Source organism: Sander lucioperca, chromosome 1, assembly GCF_008315115.2.
Source record: "Sander lucioperca isolate FBNREF2018 chromosome 1, SLUC_FBN_1.2, whole genome shotgun sequence".
NCBI classification, from domain to species: Eukaryota; Metazoa; Chordata; class Actinopteri; order Perciformes; family Percidae; genus Sander; species Sander lucioperca.
In genome coordinates, this window is record NC_050173.1 from 53,261,219 (window position 1) to 53,276,036 (window position 14,818).

At 40.3% G+C, this 14,818-nt stretch overlaps 2 long non-coding RNA genes across 3 annotated transcripts; one reads left to right on the forward strand and one right to left on the reverse strand.

Moving 5' to 3' along the window:
- Positions 1-3,812: 3,812 nt before the first annotated feature.
- Positions 3,813-5,204, reverse strand: LOC116036590. Of its 2 annotated transcripts, XR_004101652.2 has the most exons (5): positions 4,694-5,204; positions 4,489-4,586; positions 4,304-4,422; positions 4,125-4,180; positions 3,813-3,981 (listed from the first exon to the last, which is right to left on the reverse strand). It is a non-coding gene; the product is annotated as an uncharacterized LOC116036590 (long non-coding RNA). The 2 variants fall into 2 exon arrangements; XR_004101651.2 differs by having other exon boundaries at positions 3,813-4,180.
- Positions 5,205-7,737: 2,533 nt separating this feature from the next.
- LOC116036525 lies at positions 7,738-7,885 on the forward strand. The gene is made up of 2 exons (XR_004101638.1): positions 7,738-7,788; positions 7,826-7,885. It is a non-coding gene; the product is annotated as an uncharacterized LOC116036525 (long non-coding RNA).
- Positions 7,886-14,818: the final 6,933 nt, after the last annotated feature.

Below are 14,818 nucleotides of genomic sequence, written 5' to 3' on the forward strand. Positions count from 1 at the left end.
TTTTTAGGCCTAGGACAGCTGGAGACATGAAAGGGTAAAGAGAGGGGGAATGACACGCAGGTAGTCGAACCTGTGGCCCCTGCGTGGAGGAGTAAACCTCTATATATGGGTGAGCTCTACCAGGTGAGCTACCCAAGCGCCCGCACACATAACAATTTTAATAGACCAGTTTACAGGTAAGATGTTGCATCCTCCTTTGGCATTCAGCATGTCGCACCTCCATCAATGTCATTAGGTCGGCTGCAGGGTTGTCAGCTGGAAGCCGCCATTCTCCCACTTATACCAGTACATTTAAAAATAGGATACTGGTGTGTTAGAAGCTAAAACATTACATTTTTTTACCATGCTAAGAACTAAAGGTAACAGGTGCCTTGATAGTTGAGATGGACAAGAAATTCATTGTGGGGAAAAACTAGAATATCAGCGAAAGACAAAACTAAATGATTTCAAAACCCATTATGGTAACCATAAAATAACCATTGCTAATAAATGGTAAAGTATTATTATAGTTTTTATATCATTATGTTATTTAACTGGTAAATAATTAATGTTTACTAATTGTTAGTAATGCTATATTGTCATTTTCATGAGTGATTTTCACATATGATTTTATATCATATGTTAATAATTACCAAATTAATGTTACTTGATGCTCTATGAACCACTTATTAATCATGAACTAATTACCATTAGAATTAGTTGCAACTTTATATTAGCCATCCAAATAATGTTTATAGATAATTTACAAAACAATGATTTAACCATTGACAATGTATTAACTATTTAAATGTATAAACTAATTATTTTACATAGCTAGATAAATCAATTTACCATTCATTAATTATGGCTATTATGAAGTAGTGGTTATTATAACGTCTCTCTCTCTCTCTCTCTCTCTCTCTCTCTCTCTCTATATATATATATATCTTATACACACACACACACACACACACACACACACACAATGTATACAAGACAAGTCTATAAATATAAAAATGTACTTACCAAGAATAAATTAGTGAAGAGATCAAGATGCGATGAGAAGTTATATATCCCCCTTTCTATCTGCTTTCAATGTTTTAAACTTTTTCAGTGTCTTTTCATTCAGTCCTGTTCACATCTGTGATATTGCATACCTTTTTCACTTCTGTGACAGTACACATCTGTTAAGGCCTTTATATTGGAACAGAATAAAGGCTAGTGATGTGACTCATAGTGATGATGACACATGTTCACCTTAGAAAAACACTGATGAACACTGATAAACAACAGGAACAAAACAAGGGGCACGGTTGCTGGTGAGTTCCACCCATGGGAATGTTGTTTGTGTGACATAGGTCATGAATACCAAATAAATATAGATTATAATTGAGGTTGTAATGCACCAGAAAGAAATGCAAAATAAAATATCAATGCTGCAATATTTTAGGACACATGCTGTCAATCTGTCAGGTCCTTGGCTCAGTATCATGGCATACTCCTTTCTTATGTTTCTTGAAACCGTTTGTTAGTGAGTTACACCCATGGGAATGTTGTGGGAGTTTGTGTGACGTAGGTCATGAATGCTAAATAAATATAGATTTTAAGTGACGTTGTAACATACCAGAGAGAAGTGCAAAAAAAAAAATATTAAAGCTGCAAGCAGAGACGTACGGGCCCTCACACCTGACATGATCTGATTGACAAAGATCTCTGACACTGTTCACACAAAAGAGAAAAAACAACTTCCTGTTTCATAGTGTAACCGTGGTAACCTACTCTAAAACACTTGCTCTAGGTTCAGGAGGAGCTAAGTGACACATTGACCACACATGAAATCACCATACAAGATAAGTTTATGGACATTATCTTGTACTCACGTAAATGTGAAAATATATTAATATATAACTATAAAGAAAAGAACGGATCCTCTATAAACAATTAGCTTAGAGGTACTCTACAGTGGACACTGTATTTGATGCAGTAATTTCAACAATAACAATTTTACAGTGCTTATCAGTTTAACAATATAATATTTAAACAAATCCCATGAATACACGTGTACAGTATTCCCATGAGTTCACTTGAAATGCAGTAAATGTCCCTTTGTTGTGGCCCTTAACATTTGTGGTCCTTTTGAGTTTAAGTTTCCTGTGGTCCTAAGTAGAAATGTTTCAATCCAGATTGAAATGTCAATAGAGAGGCGAAGTCCCTCCCCTTCTGGTGGACCGCCATGGGACCTTAATTTGGAAAAAATTATGAACGGTAGTAAACAGGGAAAGTTCTTTTTTGATCCCGTTTGAATACAGCCATGAATTACCAACCCAGTCTCACGGCAGTTCGTGAAATGGTCACGTTATTTAATCTATTGATTCGTGTTCACGGAGACGTTTTTCTCATTTTTTTCGTGGTGGCCACGTTGTTTTTTTCCTAAACCCAACCTCCGCCATCCCGTTATCCCCGCGGCTGTCTCCTGGCGTGTGAGGCGTCCTTTTCCCATTGTTTTTTTCCTAAACCCAACCTCTGAATGGATGGTTCCAATTTCGTGCTGGCCACCACGAAAAAAAACGAGCTAAACGTGATGTTGTACACGAATCAATAGATTAAAAATAACGTGACAATTACACGAACTGCCGTGAGACCGTGTTGGAATTACACATATGATGTTCAAGTCAAGAAAATCTCAGTTTATTGTTAAACGGTTGAAGTATAAGACTGTGAAAACAGTCGTCTGTGCCACATATTGACGGAAACGAACCATGACGTATGTGGAGAGCTCCAACGGAGGTGTGAATGGCTCTAATTAGCATATGAATAGCAGCCAGATAATGTCTGCTCTGGCTGGAATTTGAATGAAACCACTACTTTTAAACAAGAAAAATCACTTGTGATTGGTTGGCAGGTCTGTCACGGGTTAGGCTATTGGTCACCCTGGGTCAGGGGTCGGGAACCTTTTTGACTAAGAGAGCCATGAAAGCAAAAAATTTGGAAATTTATTTCAGTGAGAGCCATATAATATATTTTAAAAGTGAATTCAACTAAATGTCAGTATAATAAGCCTCTGAATTTATTCTTTTGAATGGTGAATGGTTTTCCGTTCCTCACTATTGCTAAAGAACCAGCAAAGCTAGCCGGAGTTGCTGCTGGCTAGCTTGCACCCTGCTCAGAAGCTCTTGGCACGCTTTCTTTCTGCTGTCTCCCGCAGGGTATTTTGATGCAAAGGTAGCGTGGCGCGTGTCGAAGTGCCGCTTTACATTCGACCGTTTCAACGATGTAATTTTGTCATTGCAAATTAGACACACCGCAGAACCCGCTCTCTCCACAAAGGCGAATTCTTCGGTCCATTCGTCCTGAAATGTACGATACTCGTGTCTTTTTTTCTTTTCGCCATCTTCTTCGTCGAAGGGTTAGCTTTGAGCTAATGACCGAGCAGACGCAGTCTCAGACTGATTCAAAAGGGGGCGTTTACCTGTTTTACCCAGCAACGGCAAACGTAGGCCAGTATCATCCAATTAAAATAATGGACAATTGCTCCTGCAGCCCTGAACAGGACATGCGCAGTGAAAAATCGATGGATGGATTAAAACAAGTGAGAATATTTTGTTTTATCTGCGAGCCATATGCAATCATCAAAAGAGCCACATCTGGCTCGCGAGCCATAGGTTCCCGACCCCTGCCCTGGGACATTATAATAATATATATAATATGTCATATGATATGTTATGTTGTACATTCATTGTTATCCTAAGGAAAATGATTTGCCAGAAACGTGCTGTTTATTCAAAGATAGAGCTTTATTAACACAAAACACAAACCAAACAACAAACAAAACACAAACGCAATCAGAAAAAAACTATGTACAAAGCATAGGAGACACACAGCACACAACAAATCTCCCACGCTCACGAGAAGCCAAATCCTACAGCACCATCAACTGTCTGCCTGCCTGGCGGCATTCTGTCTGAATTCGGTCCATTTTGCAGACGTCTGTGGTGCGGTGCCCTGTATTTCGGACTCGCCTCTAATCTCGACTGCAGCGTGGCACAGAGCTCTGTGAGCTCCTGGCTGCGAAAGGACGGAGGTCGCACAATCCATCCAGACACGCCGTCAACGATGGCGTCTTCCTCATCAGACGTCAGGTCTACCGTGGTGCACTTCCAAATGTCCACCTTGCCAGCACACTCTGTCTCGCTTCCAGCAGCTGTAAAATCAATCAATAAAGACAATCAGTACTGCGCGATGCACTGCTTATGGACACAACACATCTATGAATGCACCAGAAAAATATTCACATCGACCAAAAACGGATCTAATCTAATCTTACCCTCTTTCTTGTCGACCGACTCCGAGCTGAACTTTTCACAGCTTCCGCCCGCGATGCCAGATCTGGTTGTTTATACCTGAAGCTCCTGCGTGTTGTCTCGTAATATGTCTTACAGGCAGCTGGAAAACAATTAAATGAGAGTGGTATGACTAAAAAAAAGGTAAGTCACAGTAAAAGTTACTTACACACAATGGCGTCATTATCAGCATCATGAAAATATGGACTTGCAGACATAACTCCGAGCAAATAGGAGGTCACGGCCTGGTTATGAGGCGAGGTTAGTCTGTTAAAAAATGTATGGTTAAGATCGGTATCCATTAACATATCTATGTCCTTATACAGCAGAATGAATGAAATTCATTCAATGAAAGCATATTCTTTAAATCTTACCCTTGCTCCGGTTCGTAGCGCCTACAATTTGTCTCTGAGTTGTGAAGACGGCGTACTGCTTCCTGTAAATTACAAGACCAAAAAACACTTTTATAAAGCAACTTACACTGGCCCCGCTTAGCTCTGCTTAATAATGAATCGCACTGAAAGCAGGCAGGCACGCAGCTGTGCTGCTCACGTTTACACTTGCATGCATGGCGGGGTTTAAAACATTACTGCCAAAGTCTAAGTAGCCTGTTTAACATCCAAAGACAGTCATTGTACTTCTCAAGAGTTAATAAACAGTACAGACTAGCTCGCCGTTTCATTAATAATCATATACTTGCATTGTCTTTTCCTTTTCTGTGGGCGCATCTTGAACAACTCCTGTGTGTTTCCTTTTTAGGTGCTCGTGCATCGTGGTTGTGCTCCCGTGATAAGCAAGTGAAGTTTGACAGAATGTACAGACCACCCTTAAATACTCCTATACTTTGGAAGCTCTTGGTCTAATTTTCGGACTTGATTCGCAGGACTCATCTGCCTCTGCCATTTTTCAAATCAAAGCAGTGAAGGCGGGGGGAAGGGGAAGAAAGAGGAGGCAGATTAACCAGCAGGGCGCACACAGCGCACAGACTGGTGTGGAGGTGAATTACAGTGAGCCGTTTGAGACGGATGGTTAACACATCCACTGTGCATTTAAGCAAGACCAAAGAAAAGGTCACTGTAGTCAAGCCACTATGCACAGTGGTTGAGCTCTAGGAGACTGTGATGTTGTTTGCATGGAATGCACATTTTACCTTTATGGCAAAGCCTGATTAAAACTAATTGTTGAAATAATTTTTTTTAATTTAAATTAGTTTTGTTACATAACATTGGCCATTGCTAATGACATACACAGTAATTAAATGTATACTTTCATTAAATAAATCAATTCAAGCTATAATTTAAGAGTCTATAATTAGGCTATACTGAACCTGATCTATTTATACCAGAGCTTTTTCTTAAAATTAAGTTAAATACCTTTTAGAAAAATGTCACCTGGGGTAAAACTCCCCCTGCTGCTACCCTGATTTGCATTTGTATAGATCACAGCATTTTCATTTATGCTACATTATATTTATACATTATACTACATTGTAATATCAGTACTAACAGTGCACAATGATACAGCCACGCTGCACGTGTACAGCATATAATACAATAAATGTATAAAATAAAGAAATCAAGCATTAAAGTACAATTATTTAACTATGACTCATAGACCTACTCTTGTATTAGGCTTTTAATGCAAGAACGTTGCTATAACTACAGCATTAGCACCCTTACTTTTACATATTGGCAAAGAAAAGATATACTCTCAAGACACTGCACATGGAAAACACACCAGCTAAAATCAACCACATTAGCCATGTATCGGCAGTCAACACCTGTTACTAAAAATAGCCTCAGCCCAACTCCATGGAACTCAGCAAAACAACGCCTGGTACACAGGTTGTCCTTCACTTTATATCAAAAGCATACAACTATTGTTTCACTCCCACCTTTAGTTCAACTAGTGTTTTTCCATGGGGTTCATTTTGCTCAAGGCATTTCAACCAGTTCACACACTCACACGCCACACCTTGTATATCACGCTGATGAAGGCACAGACGCACTGAAAGCAATAATTGACGCGCCTTATTGGACGCTTCTATACTGCACTGCAGGCATCAGCAGTATTTTAGAAAAAGTAGCCTAATATAGCCTATTACGCCTTTCACATTGTTCATGAACGCCATCACAATTATTATTGGACACTCAGCTGCCGTTACAGTTTGCAATAGGCTATGTGCGCCTGACTCACACGATCATTAATATCCTCTACTGTCGTGTTTCAGTGCATTCACACACCACTATCAGTCTGCTCTCACGCCTGTGTATTCAGTTAACATGACAGACAGAAAAAACACATTAAGCGGAGCAGTCACGGTGTACTTTTAAAAGTGAGTGGTCAACCAAAATAGCCATTCATGGCACTACCAGCTACTACTACTGCTCTGTGTGCATGTTCTTGAAATTGTAGGTTATATTAATAATAAAACACTTGTGTTGCATGGAATTGTTATGATTTAGTGACATAGATGCTCAGGGCAAGTTGTGCGATCCTACTGTTTGTGTGCAGTATGTAAGTTGAGCACTGCTGTTCAGTGGACTGGTTTTGGGCCAAATGTATTTTTTTTTTTTTTTTTTTATTTGTCAGTAATTGGTCAGATTTACCAATTGTTAGGGCCAACAGAGAAGCTGCGTGGACCCTATTGTTTTTGCCAGTATTATTATTAGGAGCCGAGCAGTGAAGCTGCTAAATACAGAGCTCTGGCAGGCTATCTTGGTGTTATAAGACCGGAGAAGCTCCTTTTAAAGAATAGCTCAGTGCTTAGTGTGTAGGACCTACGTGAGAGAGAGTGTTACAGTGTCAGCACTCAGTTTACTTGTTAAGTGGTAGCCCTAGTAAATGTACAGGGTAGGTTTCCGTTTGTCTCTGAATAAATGCTGCAGAAAGTTCCTGTGTCTTGCTTCTCAACAATGCAACAAAACAAAAAAATCTGCGGTACAACAGCTGAGAGCAGCAGTCAGTTCAAAAAACTCAGGCGCCAGAGAGAGGATCATAGGATACAAGAGGACGGGGAAGCCTGTCTACAAACCAATCAGGTATCAAGTATCGGGAGACGCAGCTCATGTATGTGATGACGGCAGGATGTAGTTTTGTCACGCCTTTAATGCGCTTGCATGACTGTAATGTGAAACCAAAACTTACCGGATCAAATGCAAAACATGAACCTTGGTCCGGATGGTTCAGACTTTCAGGTGTGAAAGCCCACTTAGTCTAACTTTATCTCTGTAAGTTAAGTTAAAGTGCCCATATTATGCTCATTTTCAGGTTCATAATTGTATTTTGAGGTTGTACCTGAATAGGTTTACATGGTTTAATTTTCAAAAAACACCATATTTTTGTTGTACTGCACATTGCTGCAGCTCCTCTTTTTACTCTGTGTGTTGAGCTCTCTGTTTTAGCTACAGAGTGAGGCATCACACTTATATCCCATCTTTGTTGGAAGTCACACATGTACAGTAGCTAGGTACTGCGCAGTAGCTAGGTACATGCGCAGTAGCTAGGTACTGGGCTACTAGCTTGAAGCTAATGCTGCTAGCGTTTAGCCACCTCGTTCTCAATGGCAAAACACTGCTACAACACACACACACACACACACACACACACACACACACACACACACACACAAGTTCACCCTAATCTACAAAAGAAATTGTGTTGAACTACTTACATGTCCCTTGTTAGCACACACCAAATGTTTCGGCCAATGACGTAGATGGCCCTGCCAATTTTGACCAGCTCACCCAGAGACTGAAGGCAGGATACATTCAGAAACCTGTATCTCACTCAAAACAGCATGGATGGGTTTTTTTCCAAGTTTGTATGCGTGTGGAAGCACCAGAGACACAAAATAACGCCCCAAATCCCAGAAAAAAGTGTTTTTTATTTCATAATATGGGCACTTTAAAGCATTTTGACAGTATGCAACCTGTGTTATTGTGTAATGTGGATAAATCAGACAGCAATGCAGTTTTATGTTTGCAAGTGTCTTGGCTTGCCAACACATAGCTAACATTAGCTTACTAACAGCATGCTTGTCCTCTCTGGTAGACATTAGTTGCTAAAATAATCCAGACAAGCTGAAATTGAATGTGTTTTTGCTAGCTACAGGCAGTTTGATATCGTTTTAGCCCTCGGTTGCATGTTGCAGCGGCAATTGTTTTCCCCTCTGGTGGGCGGGACTTTTTTCTTTTCTGAAAGTAAAAGTAAACCACGTTTTAATATTTCTGTGTTTAAGATTCATGATTCCTTTTGTTGTCATTCAGCAAAACACAGAAATGTAAAGCATGAACGAAATTACGAGCATGGCTCCTTTTAAAAACACAGATAACAACAGGGTATTAAAGAGTTCTATGAATATATATATATAAAAAACTGAATAAATAATTTCCAGCAGAATATTTGTCCGTACGACTATGTGATGTATTGCACTTGTGAATGAATAAATAGTATCACAAGTTGGATAGCAAAGCACAGTTAAGGAGTGTTCTTTTTTTGTTAATTGAATAAGGATTATATCTTAATTACCATCACCTCTATGGTGAGCTTTAGTATGTTCCTTATTTAAAATATTGCTCTCAGAACAGAAGAAATGAATATAGTTCTTGCCACGGGTATTTTATAACAACACCATATAATAAGGTGACCAGATTTCTGAGACAAAATCCGGGGACATTTTCATCTCAGAAGCGTAAATACCTCAAAAACAGGTAATGTTTTTATCTTTGTAAACTTAAAACGGGGACACTGCCCCAGTGGGGTCACTAGACCTAGAGCTGCTTGTGGCCCGACAAGCCCCCCTAGGGGGTCCATGGGCATGCTCCCCTGTAAGAAAATTGTGTCTATTTTAACGTTTAAATGCATCAATCTGGTGCACTTTGAAAAGAAATTCAGAGGTTAGACTTGATTATTCTTATCTATGGATGGAAATATTTGTGCTGTAGCCTGAACTATTTTGCACTTCAGAATTTTAACCATGCACACACAGGTGGAATAGTTTTTTCTTCATATCTTTGCATTAATGTCACTAGGAAGCATACCAGTAGAAATATATATTCATATTTGTAAGATGTTGTCATGTTTACTGCACTACATTTATCTGACAGCTTTTGCTTTATTGCTTCACACCTGGGCTTGTTTCTGCAACAGCTCATTGAGTATCGGATAAAATTAAAACTATTGAGGAAATATTTTCCTTTGACATTGGTCCAGTATTAAACAAGATCGCTGTAGTTGGCAGCGGCGAAACAAGACAATTGTTCAGCTTGTATTTACGTTCATAAAAGTGCTTGTTTTGCCGGTGACAGGCTCAGATTAATATTATAAGTGTCTGACAACATTATGGAAAGGATTTCTAAGGAGGTCGACCTTTCTGTTAAAGAGTAAGATCCTTTTTTTAAACATAAAAAGTCCACGAAATTGCGTTCGCTAAACCCACCAGACTCCATGTAAATAAACAGCAATTTTAGCATCGTAAAATATGGGCATTCTAAAACATCTCTGAGCTCTGAGCAGTGCTCGCTCTGGCTGTCTTGAGCCTGCGCATGTAGGGTGCACGACTATACGTTTGGTCAATGTTTTCTTTCTTTCATTCCAATTTCGGGTCTGTTAGTCACAATGAAAACCGGGGACATTTCCGGGGACAGCTCCAGCCGGGGACAGGTCACCGAAACCGGGGACGTCTGGTCACCCTACCATATTATGAACACATCCCTTGGTGTGAATGCTAAGACTATGACCTGTTATCATTACCCTACTTTTTTTAAACAAATGGTGTGAAGCCACAGATGATGGGGAGGAGACACCCTCTAGACCATGATGAATGGTAGAAAAGTTAATTTCCTGCTGTTTAAAAGAACTCCTAAACATATTAAGTTTACCAGAGTTTTGCTGATCTTAAAGGTCCTATGATATGCTGCTTTTTGGATGCTTTTATATAGGCCTTAGTGGTCCCCTAATACTGTATCTGAAGTCTCTTTCCCGAAATTCAGCCTTGGTGCAGAATAACAGCCACTAGAGCCAGTCCCACAATGAGCTTTCCTTAGGATGTGCCATTTCTGTGTCTGTAGCTTTAAATGCTATTGAGGAGGAGAGAGGGGGGGCAAGGTGGAGGGTGGGGGTGTGGCCTTGACCAACTGCCATGCTTCGCTTGTTTTCAAGCCATGATGTCTCTCTCTTTCTCATGGGCGGGCCAAATTATCTGGGCGGGCAAAGCAGAGAAAGGGGAGGTAACCTTCCTCCTTATGACGTCATAAGGATCAAGATTCCAGATTGGCCCATCTGAGCTTTCATTTTCTCAAAGGCAGAGCAGGATACCCAGAGCTTGGTTTACACCTATCGCCATTTCTAGCCACTGCGGGACCATAGGGGGAACTCATATTAATGTTAAAAAAAACCTCATAAAGTAAAATTTTCATGCCATGGGACCTTTAAGTGCGAAGCCTCCGATTGTTACCCAGCTACCCATCTACTGGCAGCTGAGCCATTTGTGGTATGCATGCGATGCTCTGTTGCCTGAAGGAACAATAGGTCCTGTGTTGCTTTTCTCTCAATAAAAAGCAAAAATAGCAAAACATTCAGCATTTAGAAAAACATATTGAGCAAATATGGTGATGCAACATTTACTATATTATTGCAAGAATACATTCAGCTCAAAGCTCTTGCAATATCTTCCAGACTCTGTCTTTAATGTGGATACATCATAATGAAAATACGAGTTTGTGTTAATAGCTGAATTTTTCCTGCAGCAACAGAGCACTATATGTCTCGCTCGTCTCTTTTCTTTCTCTCTCTCCTGGGAAATCAAGCTGCCTTCATGTGCGGTCAGAAACGTCAAGGACCAATAAATGATAGGACGGAAAACAGTAGCGAAATATAAAGTCTACTTGTACTACATTGGGGGGTTTAAGAATACAACAGGATGTCACACAAATGGGCTGTTTCAGCGACACAACCCTGCGGGAAATCGCCGGATCGCTTTTTTTGGTCTGAATGCCCCGTAAAGAGGCCAATTGTTGTTTGGGACTGCGTGGGGCAGTGCACAAGCTTTGGTGCTGAAGAGGCTTTGGGCAAGCTGAAAGAGCAGAGAGTGGCAAGTCAGCAGGCAGACAGAAAGTGAGTGCAGACACACACTGTATACTACTGTGAAGTCTCAGACCTCGCTGTGTGAGTGTCTGTGAACCCGCCTTGGGGGGAGGCAAAGGGTAACCAATCGTTTGACACGCTCAACCTGTGTTCTCGGTGAAATGAGGTCAGCCCACTCACCTGCTGCCTCCCTCTCTCTTTCATGCACATTGATACACACTGCGCTACAGGCTAATAGATTCCTTTTTTCTCTTTGTCTGCCTCTTTATCACAGGAATCTTTGCCTCAGCTGAAGAATTTCAAAGTGCATTCTTAAATGTACATACACAATACTCATATCAGTAATCTACAGACTTCTGAGGGTCATATGGTTGAGAAAAAAAGCAATAAACTCAGACTCATAGACAGATAATATTTAGAGGAGCAGTCAGTCAAGCATTCAAGGGAATGATTAGACTTCCAATATGGACCTCTAACCTTCAGAATAAGAGGTGTTTAGATAGGGTTATTAAATGTTTAACTGTACAACAGCTTTCAACAAGACGTTAAAAAGACAAAGAAAACCGCACATTGGCTTTTTTTTAACAGTGTCTTACACCATATGCAAATGATTTTTGTTATGTGGATATGATTCATTTATTCATTCATTTCACAACTTGTATCCACCATGTCCTTTATTAAGTTGCATAGTGGCCATGCCAAGCCAACCCTTTGTTCATCCCAGCAAACTTGTCTTTGTTCATGTATTTGTTTAACCAAGAAAATCTATTGGCAATGTACTCTGTCTTGTTTGGATGTTAGAAGAACAAAAGGTAAATCAACTTAGTTGGCTGCAATGCAACAATTTGCACCTGGTTTTCAATAGACCAGTCAACATTAATGGCTGACTCATGAGGCAAAATTAATTTACAGCTGAGTAGAGGTTATTTTCCACTTTTTTTCTCTAATTGTCTTTTGCTTAAATTGGAAAGAGAAAAGGGACACATAAGGCGCGAAGCGCCGTGAAGCGGAGCTATTGTCATTTCGACGCCCATGTTATTCAATCTGTAATCAGGCGCTGCAGTGATCGTTTTGGCGTCTCCTCTATGTCTTGATACTATGGCTGGATACTTTTTAAAATAAAACACAGGGTTATGGCAATTTTGGCTGTCTTGATTTCTCAGCTGAGAGTGGAGAGAAGGATCGCTTTGTGACCGGCGCGTTGAACTGCGCGTCTGGTATGATCGTGATCAGGCACGAATCTACGCTTAAGGGCTATTTGCGACGCTTCAGTGTGCAATGTGTTCCTGGCATAATGGCAGTAACCTAGCAGTGATTACCATGTTACTGCTAACTTTGCGTACAACATATTTTACCCAGCATAGCTACAATAAATAATAAATTTATCTTTAAGGTTTACTGATCCATCGTTTACCTCTTCAGGTTTTTGTAGGGACCACACTGAGCCTTCAGCTCCTTTTTGCACTCATGACTGGACTAGACTAAAGGTAGCCTGCGGCATCACTTGCATAGTTATGCATCACTCAGTGTGTGTAGTGGAGCCTGGAGAGTGCCATTGAATATGTCTTTGATGGTGTTATTTGCATCTGACGTGATGATGTCTTGTGATTGTTGTAAGCTGACAGTAAATACAAACTAAGAACCGTGCTTCAGCCTCTGCACTGGTGCATAGGAAAGCCGCTGACATACAGCAGACCTGAAGTCAACAAACCAGTATTGAAAGTCAAGATGGAACAGTCATTGGCTGTTATCCAAGGCAGCCTTGTGACTCATGAATATCCAAAGCCATTGATAGAGTGACTAGAGGTGGTATTTTGGCAGGGACAATACTATTGGGTGCCAAATCTTTTCTGCCAAAGAAATGCCCTGTTTTCTTAACCCTCAGGTGTATATGCATACATAAATACAGTTCTTTCCTGTCAAAATCATTTTGACAGTCATTCTTTCTCTATCATCTCTAATTCATCATAGTATGCCTATCATACACTAGAAGACTTCGAACAGACTTTGAAAAGAATAAAGTCTGACACCATCTCACATCTAACGTTAAAGACTGTCATAATATGTAAAGACTGGGGATCTTGCAGGGTCACACATTGCAAGACTACAATTAGATTTGTTTTGAAAAATTTAACCAAGCTAGCTAGCTACCGCTGGCGTTAGCTGGTAAGTTATGGGTAAGTTCACTGATTTTCTGTTATGCCGTACATGCAGATGAATGGCGGCAGTACCCAAAACTCCCGTTGGATGACGCGCTTCAAAAGGGTTGAAAATCGGCAACTTTCCCTCTTTAGCGTTTAGCTTAGCGTGGCGCCATAGCAACCATAAACAACATTGGCTCTAGCCATTTACTGCTTCCTGTTTGGTGCTGGAGGGAGTGCACCCATTGGTTGTTGGCGATGTTTACATGATTTAATTTCACTACCAAGACTTAAAACTTACGATAATATCAAACACATTTGATTTTGTCATAATGTCAAGACGGGAAAAAGACTGACTCAGATTGAGTTTTATGACCACCTTACAACAAACGATTGAGATGACGATAGCGTGCCCCACCTCTACCAAGACTCTCAGGATTTCATTCCGATATTGGAAAATGGTCTGCGAGTGGAATCGCTTGAAAAGTCGTTTCGTAAGGTCAGCATTAGTTGTACGAAACTCAGAAGGGTACTCCACTGCTGTAGTATTGCACTTTAAAGAGTAAGTTGACTTAAAAGAGACCAATTTTGAAAAGGAGGGTCAAATTTGAAGCAGCAGAGGCCGGAATATCCTGACCTTTAGTCACTTGCATAGTTCAAACTTCAAACATTCATTAGACCCACCGTCCTTGTAAATCCGTTGCCTCTTCCTTGTAACAGGCTTTCTGTAAAGATTTGAAGTCTCAAGTCCAAACTGAGATAACCCAGGTGACATCATGAGGGTTATTTGCAGATTTTACTGTATAAATCTCCTAATGAAATAAACGTCAATAAGGCAACCGGTCCTGACAGAATCCCTACCAGGTTATTGAGAGACGAAGAGTAACCTGCGGTGTTATGGAGCCACTATCTGAAATCAGCTGGTCAGGTCTACAACGGAACAATCTACTGTCCAGACATTTAAATGTTAACTGAAATCCAGACGTCCAAACACTTGATTAGCAGACTTTACTAACGGTTGTTTGTATTTGTCTCCCTCAAAAGCAGGATTGATTGAGTGTAGTATCCTAGAGATAAAAGGAACGACCATCATGTGTAAAATTGGTGAAGTGCCCCTTTAACTGTATCCCTGAAATAACTTTTCTCCTTATGTGCAGAATATACAGTATATCAAAGTGGAGTACTGTCCTGGTTGTACTCCTATCCAGTGAACATTTGAACAATACAGCATTAAGTTGCTGCATGCACACATACCACAAACTTGTGTTGAAA